Consider the following 6426-nt stretch of genomic DNA (forward strand, 5'->3'; position numbering starts at 1 on the left):
GATTTTTGTGCCTTTCTGCCTTAGGGGTCCTCTGAGGGGAACTAGTTTGACTAGTTTGAGGATAACCCAGGAGCCCCAAAGGGCATTGTAATTCAAGAATGTCTTTAGTAAAAATGTCACCAAGGGAAAAAAAAAATGACATTATTAGGAGCTTGGAGGGGCATGGAGTCAGCAGGGTTGGAGGAGGAGGAATTTCAGTTTATGATTTTTAAGTCAGATTATATGTACACTTGTAAGAGTGGGCACAGGAAATACTTGAAAGTTTGACCTCAAAAATGTCAAAGTACTTTTCAGTTGAAGAAACACTGACCTTTGCCACCAATTTACATCCCTTATGTGGATACTTTAACACACTACAAATATTTTCAGTGAAAATATTTCAAAAATATTTTTAAATCTTCTCACAAAATATTTGGCAAAAGTGTTTAACTGTGGGAATCTAAAGGCATGTCCTGATTGGAAACTCGGTGAGCAGAGTAATTTCCTCTTACAGGTATTTCTCCAGCTGTCATTTGAGTTTACTTTTTTGTCATCAATGACATTCTCATGGGGAACTCAAATGTTGGAGAAGTTTAGTTTCAGGTAACAGCTAATAAGCTTAGTAATCAATGTATATAAAAAGCTATTGTTTCAGGATCCAGAGGATGATCTACGTTGACTCCAGGAGACCATAAGCAGTCCCACCTTGTGCCTCAGGAGGCCTGCAGGCAATCAAGATGGTGTCTGAGCCATTGTACCTCAGGGTGAGATGATCACCACCCAGGACAAAAAGACCACTGCCCAGGACACAAGGACCACCACCCTGGACACAGATGAGAGAATGTTGTAGCTTCTAACTGATTAACTTTTTCCCTGAATTTCAAACCCCTTACCTACACTTTTCTTCTCCTTATAAAAATGGCCCATTTATAATGGAATTTAAGATGGTCTGTTAGGGTACAAACCCGCTGTCTTCTCAGGTCACCAACCATCTGAATAAAGCGCCCATAAAGATCCAACCCCTGTCTCTGCTTGTAGGGTCTGGTGGGTGACAGGCAGCACTAATGCCAGCTTTTCCGGTTTCCGTTCCACAAATATTTGGTTTAAGGACCTGTTTACTTTTCTTTTGTAAATATTAGCAAATAAAGCAAATATTAAATACAAAGTTTTATTTTTAATCTTTGAGTGTTTCCATTCTTTCCATATTGGCATAGCTGATGATTTCCATTACTTTATTTTGGATTTGTATTGATTTTATATATAAGAAGAGCACGTTGTGGGAGATCCAAGATGGTGGAGGAGTAAATGGAAGCTACACTAAACTCCTCCCAGGACCAATCTGGACTTACAACTTAATTGTGGAGAAATCGTCTGGAATAACCAATGAACACTAGCTGGAGAGAAGTCTTATAAACACGGAGAGACAGAAAAGGCCGCTTCATCACAACATGACCAGTAGGAAGTGTGGAGATGCAAAAGGGCTGGCTGGGCTCCCATGGGTGGCAGCTAAAGGGACTGAGAAACAGCTCACCAGCCGGGGGTTCCCCCTGATAAGGGCAGGGTCTAAACCCCCAGCTGGGCTTCCCAGCATACAGCAACAGAGTGGAAAGTAAAATAACATCCAGCTGTGAAAAGCAAAAAACTAGTGTTTTTTGCAGACCTGAAAGAAACAGCTGGAGAAAAAGAGCTCTTAAGCAGATCATTTACAAAAATACTTTGGCACCCACTTACCCTGAGGTCAAGCAGAGGGAGGGTAGGGAACTAGAGATGCTTGGGGAGAACTTGGAGCAGTGGCCTCGAGGAGAGAACTGAGGGAGCAGCTGATCGGTACCAGTGCTGACCATTCCCCTCCAAGGGGCGTCAGCCTGAGGGGAAGCAAAAGCCCCTCCCTCAGTGCTTAAGCCTGATGACTGGTCACAGATTGAATAGATTAACAATTAAAGGAGACAGACAGAGGCAGTAGATCCCTGAAAGTCTCCAACAGGCTGCTTAGGCCGAGACCGGTACACGATCTGACACCACCAGAGGCAGATCCAGGAAGAGCAGATCAATCTAAGAAACAGAAGCAAACAAGAGTCACAAAAATGGGGAGACAGAGGAACAACCCCCCATCAAAAGGAAAGGAGAAATCCCCAGAAAGAGTGCTAAATGAAATAGAGGAAAGCAAACTATCAGACATGGAATTCAAAACATAGATTATAGGGAAGCTCAATGAGATCAGCAAGCTCAAAGAAAACTACAAAGAACTCCAGGGAAACTACAAGGAACTTACTGACACTTACACCAGCATGAAAAAGAACACAGAAGCTATCAATAAGAGCCAGGAGAAAATGAAGAATACAATTTCTGAATTGAAGAACACCATAGAAGGAATTAAAATCAGGCTAGAGGAAGCAGAAGATCAGCTCAGCAAGCTGGAGGACAACATAGAAAAAAACTTCCAGACAGTGCAACAAAATGAAAAAAGACTGAAAAAGAATGAAGAGGTTTTAAGACAGCTGCAGGACAACATGAAACATAATAATATCCATATCATAGGAATACCAGAAGAGGTGCAAGGGCTACAAAACCTGTTTGAAAAACTAATGACAGAAAACTTCCCTAATTTGAGGAGAGAAAAAGTCATGCAAGTCCAGGAAGCACAGAGGGTTCGAATGAAGATGAACCCCAGCAGACCCACTTCAAGACACAACATAATTAAAAATGGCAACATTGAAAGACAAAGACAGAATCCCAAAAGCAGCAAGAGAGAAACAGCTAATAACATACAAGGGAGCTCCAATAAGGCTATCATCAGATTTCTCAGCAGAAACACTACAAGCCAGAAGGGAATGGCAAATAATATTACAAGCAATAAAAACCAAAGGCCTACAATCAAGAATACTCTACCCAGGAAAGCTCTCATTCAAAAATGGAAGACGAAATAAGGAGTTTCCCAGACAAAAGAAGGCTAAAAGAATACATCTCCACCAAGCAGCATTGCAAGAGATACTAAAGGGTCTGCTTTAAGAAGATGAAGGAACAGAGAGAGGCAGAAAGGAACACAACTACAAAGGGGGAAAATGACAATGAATAAGTACCTATCGATAATAACCTTAAATGTAAATGGATGAAATGCTCCAACCAAAAGACATAGGGTAGCTGAATGGATTAGAAAACATGACCCACATATATGCTGTCTATAAGAGACCCATCTTAGAACAAATGATCTACACAGACTGAAAGTGAAGGGATGGAAAAAAAATATTTCAAGAAAATGGACATGAACAAAAAGCTGGGGTAGCAATACTTGTATCAGGCAAAACAGATTTCACAGCAAAGGCCATAAAAAGAGATGGAGAAGGACATTTCATAATGCTTAAGAGAAAAATCCATCAAGAAGATACAACCCTTGTAAACATATATGCACCCAATATAGGAGCACCAAAATATGTAAGGAAATTTTCAAAAGACTTCAAGAAGGATATAGACAGCAACACATTCATAGTAGGGGAATTTAACACCCCATTGTCAACAATGGACTGATCTTCCAAGCAAAGAAACACCAAGGATATTGAGGCATTGAACAACACTCTAGATCAAATGGACTTAGTTGATATATATAGAACTTTTCACCCCAAAGAAACAAAATATACATTCTTTTCAAGTGCATATGGAACATTTTCAAAGATAGACCACTAGGTAGGACACAAAACAAGCCTCAACAAATTCAAGAACATTGAAATTATATCAAGCATCTTCTCAGATCACAATGGCTTGAAACTGGAAATCAACCTCTAGGAAAAAACTCAAAGACATTCAAACTCATGGAGAATGAATAACATGCTATTAAATAATGAATGGGTTAACAATGACATCAAGGAAGAAATCAAAAAGTATCAGGAAACTAATGATATTGAATACGCAACAACCCAAAACCTATGGGACACAGCAAAAGCAGTCCTGAGAGGGAAGTTCATAGCAATACAGGCTTTACCTGAAAAGGATAGAAGAATCTCAAATAAAAAATCTAACCCTACAGCTACAAGAACTAGAGGAACAACAACAAACAAAGCCCAGAGAGTATAGAAGAAAGGAAATCATCAAGATCAGAGCAGAATTAAATGACATAAAGACTAAACAAACAATTCAAAAGATCAACAAAAGTAGGAGCTGGTTCTTTGAAAAGATAAACAAAATTGACGAGCCTTTAGCCAGGCTCATCAAGAAAAAAAGAGAGAGGACCCAAATAAACAAAATCAGAAACAAAAGAGGAGAAATCACAACCGATATTACAGAAATACAAAGGATTGTAAGAAATTACTACAAACAACTATATGGCAAGAAACTTGACAACCTAGATGAAATGGACAAATTTCTAGAAACATATAATCTTCCAAAACTAAATCAAGAAAAAGCAGAAAGCCTGAACAGTCAGATACCAAAGAATGAAATTGAAAGAGTAATAAAAAAACTCCTGGCACACAAAAGCCCTGGACCAGATGGCTTCACAGGTGAATTTTACAAAACATTTAGAGAAGAACTAACACCTACCCTTCTCAAACTATTCCAAAAACTCCAAGAAGAAGGAAGATGCCCAAACTCTTTCTATGAAACCAGTATTACCCGAATTCCAAAACCAGGTCAAGACACAACAAAGAAAGAAAACTACAGGCCAATATCTCTGATGAACACAGATGCTAAATTCCTCAACAAAATATTGACAAACCGGATCCAGCAACACATTAGAAAGATCATACACCACGATCACATGGGGTTCATCCCAGGGATGTAAGGATGGTTTAATATTCATAAATCAATAAATGTAATACACCACATAAACAAAATGAAAGATAAAAACCACGTGATCATATCAATAGATGCTGAAAAGGTGTTTGATAAAGTACAACACCCGTTTATTATGAAAACAGCAAAATGGGAATAGAGGGAGCATACCTCAACATAATAAAGGCCATATATGAGAAACCTGAAGCCAACATCATACTCAATGGGCAAAAACTGAAAGCATTCCCCCTAAGAACAGGAACAAGACAAGGATATCCGCTCTCTCTACTCCTATTTAATATAGTCTTGGAAGTTCTAGTCACAGCAATCAGACAAGAAAGAGAAATAAAAGGCATCCAAATTGGAAAAGAGGAAGTAAAACTGTCATTATTTGCAGATGACATGATAGTGTACATAGAAAACCCTATAGACTCCATGAAAAAACTACTTGACCTAATAAGTGAATTTGGAAAAATAGCAGGGTACAAAGTCAATATTCAGAAACCTAAGGCATTTTTGTACACCAACAATAAAATATCAGAGATAGGAACTAGAAAAAAATCCCATTTACTATAGCAACAAGAAAAATAAAGTACCCAGGAATAAACTTAACCAAGGAGGAAAAAGACATGTACTCAGAAAACTACGTAACACTGAAGAAAGAAATTAAGGAAGATACGAATAAATGGAAGCATATACCATGTTCATGGATGGGAAAAATTAACATCATTAAAATGTCCATACTACCCAAGCAATTTATAGATTCAATGCAATCCCTATTAAAATACCAATGACATATTTCACAGACCTAGAACAAATACTTCAAAAATTTATGTGGAACTAAAAAAGACCCCAAATAGCCACAGCAATCTTGAAGAAGAAGAATACAGTAGGAGGAATCACAATACCTGATACCAAACTATACTACAAGGTCACGGTAATCAAAACAGTCTGGTACTAGCATAAGAACAGACATATAGGTCAATAGCACAGAATAGAGAGCCCATAAATAAACCCAGGTCTATATGGTCAACTAATATTTGACAAAGGGGGAAGGAACATAAAATGGGATAAAAAGAGCCTCTTCAACAAATGGTGTTGGGAGAACTGGACAGGGACATGCAAAAAAATGAAATTAGACCACCAACTTACACCATACACCAGAATAAACTCAAGATGGATCAAAGACTTCAATGTAAGATGTGACACCATAAAAGTCCTAGTGGAAAACATAGGCAGAAAAATTTCAGATATCCCATGTAGCAATATTTTCACTGATATATCTCCTAAGGCAAGAGAAATAAAGGAAAGAATAAACAAATGGGACTACATCAAACTAAAGAGTTTCTGCTCAGCAAAAGAAAACATCAGCAAGATAAAAAGGGAACCAACTGTATGGGAAAATATATTTACCAATGATACCTTAGACAAGGGATTGATCTCCAAAATATATAAAGAATTCATATGACTCAACACCAAGATTACAGACAACCCAATTAAAAAATAGGCAAAGGACCTGAACAAACACTTCTCCAAAGAGGACATACAGCAGGTCCATAGGTACATGAAAGAATGCTCAACATCACTAGCCATCAGAGAGATGCAAACAAGAACCACAATGAAATACCACCTCATACCAGTCAGAATGGCCATCATCAAAAAATAACAACATATGCTGGTGAG

Source organism: Furipterus horrens, unplaced genomic scaffold, assembly GCF_987537825.1.
Source record: "Furipterus horrens unplaced genomic scaffold, mFurHor1.1.pri manual_scaffold_13, whole genome shotgun sequence".
Taxonomy (NCBI): Eukaryota; Metazoa; Chordata; class Mammalia; order Chiroptera; family Furipteridae; genus Furipterus; species Furipterus horrens.